General features: G+C 39.3%; 1 long non-coding RNA gene across 2 annotated transcripts; it reads left to right on the forward strand.

The window, feature by feature from the left end:
* Positions 1-3,061: 3,061 nt before the first annotated feature.
* On the forward strand, positions 3,062-14,457 carry LOC141373359 (uncharacterized). Of its 2 annotated transcripts, none has more exons than XR_012379263.1 (3): positions 3,062-3,216; positions 4,843-5,124; positions 13,722-14,457. It is a non-coding gene; the product is annotated as an uncharacterized lncRNA (long non-coding RNA). The 2 variants fall into 2 exon arrangements; XR_012379262.1 differs by lacking the exon at positions 13,722-14,457 and adding an exon at positions 9,731-10,986.
* Positions 14,458-15,394: the final 937 nt, after the last annotated feature.

Raw genomic sequence — 15,394 nt, forward strand, 5'->3', positions numbered from 1 at the left:
TTTATTCCTACCCCTACCAGTAATATAAGTCAGAAAGCAGGAAGGGAGAAAATGGAAGGGCCTGTGTGGTTTACCAAATGTGGGATCAGCCTCCAGTTAGACCCGAATAGGCTGCAGCCCTTGACTCCTGTTGAATATTCTTGCATTGAGCATCTTGCGTGCTTTCTCATGCCTTCAGAACTCACAAGAGCCAGCCAAGTGCGGAAGCTTTCTTATATTTGGAAAATGACTCCGTACTTCCAATACTAGCTTTTCTTTTAAACTATGTGTAAATGATTTATTGTAGCAGCAAATCAGATCATGATAAGATAAAGCTTTTTAGAGGTCATTAAAGAGTTTGGGGGAAGTTCCTACAAAGATGCTAGTCTTACACTATCTGAGTGATAAGGCAACTTAACAATTTATGTCAAAGTTTGCAAAATGTGTTTGATAAAGTTTGCTCTGCAGGCATCAATCATACTTGTTCTCTGTGGTGTGTTGTATTTTTCATGACGTGAACTTTAGCAACTTTGCCCATCTACAGGTTTTTGAGATTGTGGCATGCAAAGGAGAGCTTCTCATCTCCCCCTGCACAGTCACATCTCCAGCCTCATAATGCGGCCACCATAAAGCAGCTTGCCAAAGCAGGCAGTCTCGATGGGCTTGGTAAGAAAGGAAAGTCGAAGGAAGCTGGTGTTGGGAAGGGATGATTCAAACAGCCCATAGATCAGGGAAAATAGACGAACCAAAACGATGAGGCATGCCCACGGTTGCACAGTTCCTCATGCACCACGGATCCGACGGATGTGATAACATTCTGTAAGACTGTAAATATTCAAAATATGAGGCATTCTATTGAGAGACATTCTTCACGCGAGGTAGAGAGCCGACTCCCACTTTTCACTCTGGTCCTTGCCAAGTGTCCTCATCTGGAAAATGAGGATCATAACGCCTGCAACATCCACCTTGTCGAGTCGTTCACAGGAAGCCCAGGAGCCCACTCCGCAAACTAAATCACTATGCAAATAGGGGCCATCACGTGTTGAGTGTTGGCTCAGAAGTGAGGATATATTTATTGTTCCTCCGTAACTTAAAAAATAAAATAAAACACCCAAGACCGCAGGACAACTCGGTTAACGTACCTTCAGCTTTCTCAAACCTTACCATTTTAGAAGCATTTGCAACTGCTTATAAATCACTTCTCAAAATTGCCCTGAGCTGAAATGATATTTCTGAGCGCATGTTAAAAGCCTGTAAGTGCTTCTGTTCTTGAACAAAGTGAAATCAGGTTACGTTAATAGAAGTATTAATTAATTTGCTCTAATTTTATTCAGCAGAATTAGCATTATTGAAAAGTCTTTCCCATTCTCGAGTACCCTAAAGTGCGTGAGGCTTTAGCGATGGGGCTCCGGCTGCAGCACCTACGAGTGAATGTGAGAGCATGGGAGATTAGTCTCTAATTTGGAAACCTGAGAGGTACTGGGAAATGCTGTGGGGTGTGTTATAATGAAAATACCAATCCACATTAGCTATGGTTGCCATAAGCAAAAATCTTAATATCTTGGCCAAACCTACTTAAGGTTCATGTAATAAACCCGCATTCCTAATTTTATTAGTGATGTGCCAAGTTAAGCACTTTGCTGGCCTTTGGACAGATTTATAGCTTGACTGGGCTGAATTAGTGGTGACTGACAAGAGGACATTGTTTTATAGGATGCTATTTAGATAAAGACCTGCAGGGTGTTTCTGTAATGTTGTCACTTCAAGTCTAAACAGGAAAAAAGAAATGTGTATTAAGGAGGACTCTTCATTAGCTTTTATGAGTTTAATCTAGTGCAGTCAAACGCTTCCTTATAAGGCAAGACATTTTTAATGTACAGAGACAACCTTATCTCTGTTCCAGGTTTCAGAATAAAACGATCTTTTAGGCTTAATAGTGCATCAAAAAAGAAAATTCGATGAGTTAATATTTGTTCAGCACTTAGAACCCTGCCCTGCCTGGCACATAACAAGGCACACTCTCCGTTTGTTAAAGAAGTTAAATAAAATCGAAATCCTCGTTCTCATTCCACGGTGTATACGCATATGTTTATTTTTTTATGCATATGTTTACTTAAAAAAACCGCATTTAGTCACTCGTCCCCTCTTTTCTAGCATTTTCTTGCTAGTGGGGTTTTCTAAATTGTTAGTCATTATTTCTCCCCATGGTTTTTAAAATTCAGATCCCTCTTGTTACAAGGAGGAAGATCAGAACCTTCTATTTATTCATGGACATCAACGCTAACATTCCTGCTGGGTTTTCACACTGAAAGCAGTCTGCCTGTGAGTTATGGGAGATGGTATTGGCTTCAGATGGTTTTGGTTAGCGTTATAAGGAAGTTTTGGGTCTCACTGTAACTCACTCATAACAGCTAAATGATTTCATGAACACAGACCCTGGGGGAGGGGGATAGTTCCTTGCGACTGGGGGAACAAGTGTTCTTTACAAACTAAAACCACTGGTCTATAAACGTGCTTTCCCTGTGACCTAAGTAGCCCTTTGGCCTGAATGTCAAATTCATTAATCCAAATCCTGACCCCTCTCTTTTTTCATATATACAGTCCCACTTTATATAGTCCCACTACAAAGACTTTACTTGAAACTCAAACCTGAGATGTGAGGCTCTCACATTTAGAAAATAGGCTCCTATTGCCTACATAGCATTAGCAGAGGTCATATAACAAGCAGATTCCAACATCCTGAGAGGTAAGTTCTGAAAAGTGTCTTTGGGTCACCATGAGACTTCCTACAGACACTTTGGGTCCAGGTGGGAATTTTCAGGGGTGCTTTTGTATCTTTCTCCATCATTTTCATACCTTATCTGAGGAGCTCAAAATATCCCCAAAAGCATTCCTCCCAGCCCTTTTCTAGCTGTACATGATTATCTTAGTTTACCCAAGCAATAAACCCAGTGGCTAAACAGCTTACGCAAGGCCACAAGGAAGTCAGCAGCTCCAGCCTCCCAACCTCTGCCTTTTATAGGGTTCATTTCCATAAAACATGCCCCTCCCTGTGGGCTCTCAGCCACTTTGGTAATGCAGGTGCAAGGAATACAAACTAGCATCACCTGTTCTAACTCCTAATGTTTTCAGTCAAATGTCTAGTTATCAAGTGCAGACGGCCCAGATGTGTATCCGGCCCCCTGCATGAACCAGCGGCTGCTCTCTGAGGCTCACTTTCCTCCTCTGGAAAATAAGGTTGGTAATAGTTTATCTCTCATTGGGTTATTTTGAAGACCGTGTACAAAAATAAATGTAAAGTTCTTAGAACAGTGCTGGCACATACTAAGTGCTAGCTTAAGCATTATTATTACCATTACTACTATTACTATTATTAATCTCTTTTTTTGGAATAAGAAAAAAAATTAACTTAGATGAGACCTTGCTCCTGCTCTGTCTTATCTGTTGGGTTGCCTTCTAGGCATGCACAAGGGTGAGCTTAGCGTGTGGCAAACACAGGCACTGGGGATAAAGTCCTGAAAATTGTCGCTTTATCTGATAGCCAAGGTCTAGATCCCTGCCTCCATAATCAACATCTGCTCCAACACTCAGATTTGTGTGTGTGTGTGTGTGTGTGAAAAGTGTCTGTGTACATACACGTATGCATAAATGGATACATGAATATATTTTTATGGTAGAATTAGGTGATAACAATGAATGTGAATAGCAACCTGGCACTAAAACATTGCCTCAGGGGTACTGGGTTATAACCCCTAAAAGCCTGCTTTTATTTTGCAACTTTTTTGTTCTGTGTTCATATATTTTGACTCCTCAGTAGAGAGTTTATCTATTTGAATTCTGGCTTGAAAAGTAGTTCCTATCAGCACACATTGATGTTTTGGCTTCTCCCTTCGCTTCCCTTCCCTCCCCTCCCTTCCCCTTCCCTCCCCTCCTTTCCCTTCACTTCCCCATCCCCTCCCCTCCCCTTTCCCCTTCCCTCCCCTCCCCTTCCCTTCCTTTCTCAAGTCCTAGATGGCAGAAGAGCCTTCCATTCCATCATCTGAACCATTAACTGTGCTACTTTCTTTCTGGGGCCTGGATAAAGTCACACGGCAGAGATGCCACCTCTAATCCCATTTTCCATCTGTATACTGGATTTTTGTTAACCACTTTTTAAATAAAAATACAGCATGATTCTAATGTACTAAGGAGTTCCACGGAAAACCATATAATTTCAAAATGATACTGATTTTGTTTATATGCAGCATAATCTTTTACAGTCCTTAGTCTTTATTTGAAGCATTGCAAAGTGGATTTTTATGAAAGGTATTATAAAGGACTCCTTGTTTCTTCATAACAGATCTGAACGTTAACTGATCAGAGTTCAGATAAATAGTCTTTACTCTCCATTAAAATATTAAAAAGCCTTTGGTAAGAAACTGGCATAAAGATCCTTCATTCTTGTTTAATGAACACTTGTTGGCAAGTATAACACTTTAATAGCTTTGCAGAATGAATTTTGTGTGTGCATCCTCCATTTCCTTGTCAGACACTTGTCCAGGTGCTGGAAATTTATTGGGGGAAGCATATTTTTACTCATTAGTTTTGTATTTGATTACAGAACAGTAAAATATGAACCACCGAGTCCCCGAGGCATAGCTGTGTACATTGAGATTAATAATTGCATGTCATCATGTTTTCCATTGGAATTTATATGGACAGATAGGATAGGTGCTTCTTAAGTAGGTTTAAAAGCAAAGCAAATTTGTATTTAATCTTTTTTGCAGCTATAGTTTCCCTAATGGAGAAAAGGTTAGGCAATATCATATATTTTAAACATAGTTTTAATTTATTTTTTCTCTTTTCTATTTTTTCCCTTCCCAGTTGCAGCATATCAGATTTTCATGCTAACCACTACTAAAAAAAAATCAGTGCCTATAAGGACAATATGATATAAAACCTGTCAACAGAGACCAGTTTTGCCCACATTCCAACAAGCACAATGAGGAAGGATGATTATAGGTGTAGACAAGTTTCACCATTCAAACAAGGAACTTAAATACAAAACAAAAATTACAGGTTGATCTTCAAGATACATCTTTTTTTTTTAATCTACAAAGTTGGGTTTTTTTTTATATGAAGATTATAATTTTCCCCTTAAACAAGGTATGTGTTTGGAGGCTGAGGTTGTAAACTATTTTTAGTTATGCTTGCAAAAAAAATTATCATTTTGTTGTTTTGTGGCATAATAATAATAAAAGAGGTGCACTAAATAAGTGATTTTGTTTAGACTGTGCTACGGTTAAGCAATGCCAATCAGATTGTGCTCTTTTCTGTAAAGATGCTCATAAATGCAATTTCTGAAACAGAATCTAATGAGGTACTTAATGGTCACAAAACTGGCACATTTGATAATTAATGTCCCTTACTGATTTTTGCTGATGCAGCATAGTGATAAACAGGGGCACAAGTTAACTAAACATATTCTTGAACTACTAGTTAAAATAAGAGCACACAAAGAACTTTAGTACCATTATTTACTATAGAATGAATGAACACTTGATGGCATCCTCCTAGGGTCAGCTAGAAAACTCTAGACAGACAAAAAGAGTCTCTTCTAAGAAGCAGAAACCCCTTTTCACTTGGAGGAGGATGAGAGGGTTTCTGTGATTTGTCTGCTTATACTATATCCCGCTAACAAACACCAAGATACTTCGCTTCTAAGATTCTCAGCTACCAAAAAAAGAAAAAAAAAAAAATTTTGTGAACACTTACTATGTGCCAGGTACTTAATTATGTATTTCCTCCTTGGATCCTCATAATAGTTCTGCATACAAATAATTGTCCTCATTTTAAAGATTAAGTTACTGAGGCTTAGCAATGTTAAGGTTTTCACATAGCTTATCAGTAAAAGAGGTCATTGATAGGAAAGGCAGTGACATACAAAGAGAAGACTGTAGTCTCACTAAGCACATGAAACCTGAGTCTGGATCCAGGAACCACTGTTTAGTTTGCAAGTATGTGAGACACTTAGACTTTTTTGGCCTCAGTTTTCTTACCTGTAAAATGGGATAATGATATTTCATAGTGGTTAAGGATTGGAAATCATATCTGTAATTCAGCTTGAGAGATGACTCAAAGACATTAAATGATCACGAAATGGTAGTTCTTTCTCCAAACACACACACGCGCGCGCACGCGCACTGCTTCCAAAGAATTCAGAAGTGGAATTAGAAGACAGATATCCCCACCTCCAAATCTTGGGACCTTTGCAATATACCAGTCTGTCTTTTGTAAACATGAGTTAAAGTAATTCATTGTCTCACAGCACACAAAGCAAGTTTAAATTGTAATTGATGAATACCTGCGTCTTCAAATGTGGCACATGACTTGATGAGTATCTTTAATAAAAGTGCATTCAAAGGGCTCATCAACCTCATGACTCCAAACCTGGCTTTGTGTGACTTCTACAACCATTTGTAATAATATCGGATGAAATTCTGTTGTTCAAAACTCATTTGGAAATTGATTTCCCTTTACCCCCAGTTACTAGTTATAGAATCTGATTTGGGGCACGTGATCGTGTGTACAATTCTGGACATTACATTGAGTGGTTGACTTGAGACCCCCTTTTAATGGAGAACGGTTTAGCTTAAAATTAAAATGTAGAAATGATTGGGGAAAATATGATCTGAAATCTTTACTAGATATTATTCTTTCAAAAGAAGGAAAGATTAGATACTGTAGTTAAAAACTACCACTTCTAGTTTTCTCTTAAATTGCATCAATGTTTTACGGCAGATGGATCGTGTTTATTTTTTATTGTTGTTGTTTGTAAATTTCCAATGACTTCAAAAGGGGCATGCCTACTAAGAATAGTATGCTTTTCACAGCTGAGATTTAAGGGATTTGAGGGACTCAGAAAAGCTGAGAGATAATTGAAGACTCACAGGGGAGGCATAGAAGGGATCAGAACAGCAAAGGGAGGCTCAAGGAGGATTGTAGGGGCTCCAAAGAAGCTGTGAGTGGATCAGTGTAACAAGCAGAAGTCAAAGGAACTCCTAATGGCAGAGGAATGATGAGAGAGAATTAGAATGTCTTATGGGACAAGAAAGAGGGCACAAGTATGGGCTAACTATCCCCAGAACAGTCCATTCATGCTGGGCAACTCACCCATCCCCATGGACTAGGTCCAGCCTGTATGCTCATAACTCGTTCCCTTGCACTGGACCGTAAATCCGGCTGCGCAGTGAGCATCTCCACTGGGCTGGCCAATAGACAGTGCACACTCAGCATGCCCTAGACTGAATTCATCATCTCTCCTCCCCGGCCCATAACGTAGGTGTGAGAGTAGCTCAGAGAATCTCTCTGACTTGTACCCGCCCCCCCATATTGAATCTTCTGGTTCTGGGTTTATGGTCTTGTACTTAGCTTCTCTCTCCACTAAGCTACTCCAGATCGATGCTTTTGTTGCAGTGCCTTCCTGGCTTTCAATTCCCCTTCGTGCTATGCTCTCATCCCTGGGCCTTACCAAGACCATATCCCTGGAGAAATCCAGTATCTGGCTTTTTTGCTCATCTAAGAGAGGAATGCATCCCTTGGTCTAATCTAGAAATTAGGACTTGTTCTAGATTCCTCCCTTCTGCTCACCTCCTCTGGCTAATAAGCCACCAGGTCTAATCAATTCTACCTCAAAAAGATTTCTCCCAGTCCTTTATATCACCTTCTCTTTCTTTCCCCCACTGCCATTTACTTGAATTCATTATTTCATCAACACTTGACTGGAACATGGCACTAGGCTCCCACCTGTTTACCTGACTGCATGTTCAGTCTCCACCTCCCACTCTACTCAAATTATGGTTCTAAAGTACCTATACAAGTAGATCAAATTAATGAATCCAATTAAAATCTTTTGGTGTCCTCCCATGGCTTTCAAGACAAAGCCCGAACTCTTTAACACGGCCTGTGAATCCCTTCTCAGTTTGTCTTCTTCGTTCTCCAACATCGTTTTTGCCATCCCTCATCTCACATGTCACCCTCCTGCCGCACTGCACTGCCTATAGCTGAAAGCCATGTCACGCTTTCATACCTTCGTTAGTCCCTCTATTTGAAATGTCTTTTGCTCCGTGCTCTCTCCTCCCACTGACAAGCTAATGAAAAACTTCTTTTTCAAGACTTGGCTCAAGGGTCGCCCAATCGAGAAGGCCCTCCGAGGGACTCTTCCATTCATTCTGTATAGTCATGGCTACATACCCACACTATGTCACCACGGTCAAAGCTTGGATCTCCTTGGGGGTGAGGCCATGCCTCGCCAAGGAGGCAGGGAAGAAGTCTGGCCCAGGACATTGAGCATGGAGGCCTTGGGACAGATCCATATGCTGCGGATGATAGTTCAGATCTAAAGAGAGTCATTGAAAGTCATGGGTTTCCTAATAGGGAGATGAAGTTTGACAAAGGAAATCCACCCGTAGCAGTTGATTAACCTGAGCAGGCAGATGACTATTTGATATATGGGAATTTTGTTAGAGCAGAACTACAGTCCCTGGGCTTAGGGACAGCTGAATAGCTTCATAAAATGGGGTTTAGGTTCAGGAAACAAGACAGATAACCAGTAACCAGGACAAGGGTAAAAAGAGGAAACCAGATCTAGAAATAGATAAAAAGGCAGTTGTAAGAAACAGAAGCCTACACGAAAGAGTGACTTGAAGCACCAGAAGGTGACATGATGCTGTGCCCCAGCACTCTGTGTGGAGAACACTTCCACACTGGCCAAAGGCCCTGACTTGGGCACTTAGTGGGGTTCATCTCCAATGGCAGAAGTATGTCTGCAGCCTCGCTACAAAGCGGGGCTGTGAAGCCAGAGTCAGGCAGACACCCTCCACGCTCCAGCTGATATTAATTCTGTCAGGGTGGCAGTTTTTCTTGACATTTGGCCTAATTTTTTTCTTTGCTTAATTTTATTCAATGCAATTTGAAGAGCAATTATTATACCATTATGCCTTACTTTTGTTACACCTTTTTTTACTCTGCTTTAGCAAATCTCTCTCCTTGATATTTGCAGACTGCCAGTGTTTGTAAATTGTCAACACATCCCCGTTAATTGTTGCTTAGTCAGCTGTCTCTCCAGTTTACATCCTTAACCTTTGTCTGTATTCCAGGCCACTCGTTACATAAACAGTTGCCTAGCTCAGGCTGGCCCTCATCTTTCTGATCTGGAAATGGGGGACTCGGGGTGCTCCTTCACTGTTGTATGCATCACCGCTGACCCCCATGGGGCAAACTGCTACAGAAAGAAACACCTTGTCCCCTCTGCAGGGGGCCCAGCTCCACCCTGTTGCTGGGGGGGTGGGAGGGGAAGAAATGTAGTCTCCTTTCACAAATGATAATCATCTCCTTGTCTGGGATGGTAGTAAGCCATCAAATCACATCTTATACCTGAAGAGTTTAGTTTTATTTCATGGCTTAGTGGTTATATGCAGCAACCTTAAAGACAGAGTCCAGATTTGGGGTCTATTTTTGCTGAGCAAACTTGGGCAAGTTCCTTAACTGCTATAGGCCTCAGTTTCCTTCTCTGCAAAATGGGCGTGATACCTAATTCAAAAAGCTGTTGTAAAGAGATAATATATGTAAACATTTAGTACAATGTCATTTATATAGGAATTGTTCGGCAAATGGGTGAGTCCAGTTATATGTGGAAAAGCTTTCAGGTTCACGTTCTTCTTGAGGGTGACTTTGTTTCTTTTTCTTTTTTCTTTCTTTTTTTTTTTTTCAGTATTGTCAAAGCTGACATTTCCCAAGACCGTAACAGTTGAAAGAGCATGTTTGCCAAGCTTTGGGGTTTCAGTCCCCCAAATTCATCATGTTCTCCTTTTCCCATGCCAGCAAGGGCAGATCTCTCTGCCAATTTCACCCACTCTAGAAAATTGGGAAATAGGAAATTCCTTTTACTTTTCTGTTAAAATCCTTGTCAATATGTATCATTCCTCGCTGGAGATTCATGGTTAAATATATTTGGCAAGTGCTACCCCTCTCCCCCTCAGCTGTCACCAGAGACGTTGAAAGGCTGTTCTAGATGAAAGCATGAGAGTGAATTCTGATGGCCCTGAAGTGTGTTGAGCATCGAGGGCCTGCACGGTTGGTACACGTCTGTCATCTCGTTTCTTTTCATCTTCATGCCAAACCTGTAAGGTCGGTATTATTAGCCGCTCATTACATAAAAGGAAACTGAGGATCATGGTTTTTCTGTTTATTAGAGCTAATTAACTGCAAAATTTGGATCTCTTCGTACCACGTCTCATTTTAAGGCAGTCTCCCAGGCAATGAATAGGCTCTAAATAGTTTTGTCACCATATTGTCCCTTAAGCAGCTTTAAATTCGCAACCAACATACCTGGATTTGAATCCCGGCTCTATGTCTTATGAACTGTGTGATCCTAGGCAAGGGTTTTAGCTGTTAGAAGCTTCATTTTTATCTGAAAAATGGATATAATGATCCCTTCATGGGATAACTGGGCACACTTTCTAATATTTATATGAGGTGGTAAATAGTGGCGCTCTTCTGCTCTTTCCTTTCTGTTTCAGGTCCTTGGCAAACATTCCAAACTCTCTTTTGTTCTTCCTGGAAAAACCTCTGTTGTCCATGAAATTGTTAATAATTTTCAGATATATCCAAAGTAAAGCCCAAATCCTTGACTCTTGTGTTAAGTGTCCAAATACCTTGAGATACGCCTCGCTAATTTCCACCCAAAACACTTCGTGATTTAAATAAACATAGTTCTACCTTGCTTTAGTTAAACAAGCTGCCATCCAATGTTTAGGAAGAAGTGAAAAATGATATGGTGTTAGTTGGAGTGGGGAGTGGGTAATTAATATTTTTATTTTTAATATCATAAAAAGTAGTCCCCACCTCACCCCCACCCCCACAGTGTTTAAAATTTGTATTCAATTACATCATGCTTGTCATTAAATTATTTCTGAAACCTCAGCACTGCTTTTCAGAACTGTTTGGGAAATAACCAAGCAATTTCACTTCCTACCCAAGTTAGGTGACTTTTTTTTTTTTTACCTGGAATATTAAAGCCAATTTCCTGAAACCAATAAATTTCACCATATTTTTTCTTTCCTGATTTTGATCTGCCCACAAACTGATAAAGCTGGGAGCTGGTATTTGTCAGTTCTTAAATGAACACATAACCTCTGTGTTGAAAGCAGCGTGGCTCGGCGGTGCAAAGAAGACCAGACAATCCTCAGACTTGGTTCAAAAGGCAACTCCTTCTCTTCAAGTTCTGTGTGACCTTGGGCAGGATTCTCCGATCCTTAATCACCTCACCTATAAAACCAGAGTGGTGGTGGGCATTCATTCTTCCCTGAACAGTCATGACACGAGGGGCCCTGCTCTAGGCACCAAGAATACCACAGGGAAGCCCACACAAAAACCCTTGCTTTCTAGAAGCTTGTATTCCAGATGAGGAGGCAGACATTAACAGGCAAAGAAATAAATAATACATAACCTATAATATATCAGATGGTACAAAATAAATGGAGCAAAGTAAAGCAAGCTAGGGACACTGCAGAGTGCTGGGAGGGTGGGGAGGGGCTGCTGTGGATAGAGGGACACCAGAGAATCAGCATCCTCTGCCCGCCACCAGGAGCCATGCACAATGGCTATTACTTGTAGAAATAGCCCACATCATAGAACTCGTGGGATAAAAGTTAATCTAATCAAGCACAGGATGCTGCGCCCTCCCCTTCCATTTTAAGCATCAACGTAGTATTTATTGTTCAAACTCTGATAGGCAGACGTCTTCACTGAATTTTAAAAACACTTGCCCTCTCCTCCAGCCTGCAGAAAACTGTCTTAAACTCAAAGGAACGCCAAGTGTTTTCTGTGGCGTGTTAGTTATGTCCGTGAATGAAATTGAAGTCACTCCAACAAATGATACAAACAGATTGTTGTAGCCTGGGTGAGCTTTATAGAGCTAAACAGAAGAGAAATAACACAGAGGATTCTCAGATAGATCCTTCCCTTTTCTGTGGCTCAGTCCCTCTGCCTGTCGTCATGGGGGATATTCGGCTGGCAGGTGCTGTCACCTGCCGCTTACCATTACGGAGGGTTTTCAGCCCAGAACACTTGGGAGAGCTCTCAGAAGAATATTGCCATTCTGAGATCCCATACTCACCTCTCGTGAGGTTCATCTCACTTGAAACTGAACGGAATCCCATTAATTATCACTTCAGATAGTAAATCAGTTTCTCCTATGTGAACAGAAGGCTGCAAACTGAGTCCCTCTTTTTGTTTGGGATCACCGGAGAGTTATTATAGCTGGTATTGAACTCATAAGAATAATTTTAGCATTACTGCAACAACAAAGCATTTTGTAAATGTATAACCTTGTTTTGTTTTGTTTTTTTAAAGCCTTGAATAACTGTGAAGTCGCATTGCTGGCTTAAGTGTGATAGCTCTTCTCTCTCATTCTGAGCCCTCCAACTTTAAAAGCATGTATTCAGTCCCCAGCTTTAAAGTCAAGGCAATGTGCTGATTGACTGTGCTGACATAATTGTGTTAATGACAAGACACGACGCTACATTGTTAGATAGGTCGCTTATCATCACTATTTATTTAGCTCACTCTGCCAAGTCTGAATTATACTTTTTATACATTGTGGTTAGAGTCAGTCATTTAAAGTGCTTCAGTGTTGAAACAACATTTTTTTACAAGTCTTTTAGCTGTAGTTCAAGAGAAAGAAGTTCTACAGCATCATTAAACAGGGTTCAAAGTAAGTCCTTGCTGAAAGATGTGAAGTTTGAGCTCTTAGGAAATGAAATCTTTGATCTCCAAAATGATTAGTGAAATCATTTTTGTACACAGGCCCATTTTTATCTCATGTTAAAGAAAATAATACAATTTAATCTACATAATACTTCTCGTTCTGATGCCTCGAGTCAACCTTTGTCGCTAGTGTCTGGAACTGCCCGAGAGCCCTCTGCTCTTTGCTGAAGGAAGGAACTAGAGACAGGCCCATCTTTCAAGGCATCAGAGCCATTGGGCTGAATGCAGAAGGACCTTACATGGTGCCATCATCTTATCTCAAAAGGATGCTATTTCAAAGATGTGACCTTCTCAGGGTCTTCTTTTTCCCCAGGTAATAGTAGAGAATATATATATATATATATATATATATATATATATAATAACCATGAGTCATTAGACTGAACAGCAATAAGCTCTCCCCAAGCCATTCTGTGACAACCAAAAGTATGACCTGCAGGATAAGAAAAGACAATATATGCTAAAGTAGTTAGCACACAGGCTGAGCAGATTCTACGTTCGCCTGACAAAAAGGGGAGTAAAAGCAGAGTGATTAAACCAAAAGCTCAGATTGTCCTTCAAGTTCATAGAACTGACTTTCATTCTTATCTTTATTTTTATTTACTTTAGATGCATTTTAAAGTTTTATTTATTTGTTTGTTTGTTTGTTTGTTTATCATTTGGCTCCAGACACTGTTGTTCTAGGCTCTGAGACATGGTAGTGAATAAAACCAACCTCCCATCCTCATGAAGTTTCCATTCTGTGGAAGACCCTCATGAGCATTCTTGTATGTGAATGCTAGGCTCCCAGGCTGGAATTTCTCTAATTGCTGGGTCATATGCTATGCTCATCTTTGGTTTTACTGATAGTGCCAAACTATCTCCAACGGGGCTGTATCAGTTTATAACTTTCTACCCTGTTATCTCACCAACTCTTGATATTTTCATACTTTTAGATTTTGCAGATCTCATGGATAAGAAATTGCATACTGCTGTAAATTAAACTTGGAATTCATGGCTACCAAGGAGACGGAGCATCTTTTTGTTCAATCAGAGTTTGTTGTCTAGTGTTGGCCACTCTGTTTCCTATCTTGCCTGCTCGTTCATTTTTTTCTCACTTGCTCATTTTTAAAATGGAATGCTTTCCTTTTTATCATTGATTTGTGAGAAGTTTTTATGTATTGAGGATGATAATGCCTGTCAGTTACATATTACAAATCATTTCACCCAGTCTGTATTTTGTTGGATAGAAGTTTTCAATGTTGTTAAATTTTTCCTTATGGCTTTACTACTAAAATATCTTGTCCTACATCGAGATCATAAAGGCATTCTCTAATTTCTTCCAAGTGTTTTTAAGTTTTGCTTTCACATTGAGGTCTCTAATTCACCAGGAATACATTTGTGTTTGTTATGAGGTAGGAATTCAGTTTTTTCCCCATATGGTTATCTAGTGTTAACATGGCAGACCATGGATTTGTCGTGCCATCTCAGTCATAAATTAGAGTTCTATATGTTCTTGACTTTCTTCCGGAAAACTCCTCCAGTTGCTTCTGCTCCATAGTCCAATGTGTCTATTCCTGACTCACTATCATACTGTATTAATTACTGCGAGTATATTTATTATAATAATCCTTCTTGACATATAATATCACATGCACCATCTTCTTATTATTTTAAATCATCTTAGCCCTTTGCATTTCCATATTAAATTTATAATAACTTGTCAGATTATGTTTTAAAAATCCTATTAAAATTTTGACTAGGCTTCATACTTTAATTTGGAGAGAAACTATCATTATAATGATGTTTTCCTATCCATGAATTTGGTCCCTCCATTTGTTTAGATTTCCTTAAAGCTTTAAATCTTTTTCTTTCAAAATTTTTGTTGGAATCTCTTTTCTAAATATTTGTCTAATTGTTGCTTACAGGAATGTACTGCATTTTTGTATATTGATCATTTATCCAAAAACCTTGCTGAAGTCTCTTTGCAGTCTTAAACGTCAGTATGTACTCTTTTCTTAAAAAAAAAAGTCATTAATGAATTATAAATCTTTTCCTTCCTTATTTTTAGTTTATTTTTAAAAATGTATTTATCTAATATAGTAAACATAGCTAGGACCCTCAGCATACAAATGAAGGCAAGTTAGTATTCCACCATCTCTTATCTCTGAAATTTTTAAAAATATTTCGCCATTAAGAATGATTTTTGCTGCTGATTTAGCAAAGTTTTTATCATTTTGAAGAATTTCCTTTCTATTTCTAGATTACTGTAACTTTTTCTCCCAATGAAGCATTGAATTTCATCACTTTTTCTGCAACTGATGAGTGATCTCATGTGTTTTTTTTCTCCTTAAATTCGTTAATGTAGTGAGTTGCCTCAGTAGATTTCTTAACATTAAGCCAAACTTGCAATTCTGAAACATCCTCAGTTGGGTCACGATGTTATTTCTTTTAATATATTGTTGGATACATTTTATTTACAATTTGTTTTTTATTCTGGGAAAATATACATACCATAAAATTTACTATCTTAACAATTTTAAAATGTACAGTTTAGTATTAAGTATATGGACAATGTTGCATGACCAATCTTCAGAAGTTTTTCATTTTGCAAAACTGGAACTCTATA

The sequence above is a fragment of the Callorhinus ursinus genome, unplaced genomic scaffold (genome assembly GCF_003265705.2).
Source record: "Callorhinus ursinus isolate GAN/ISIS: 27379988/994484 unplaced genomic scaffold, GSC_fseal_2.0 scaffold9, whole genome shotgun sequence".
In the NCBI taxonomy this organism is placed as follows: domain Eukaryota; kingdom Metazoa; phylum Chordata; class Mammalia; order Carnivora; family Otariidae; genus Callorhinus; species Callorhinus ursinus.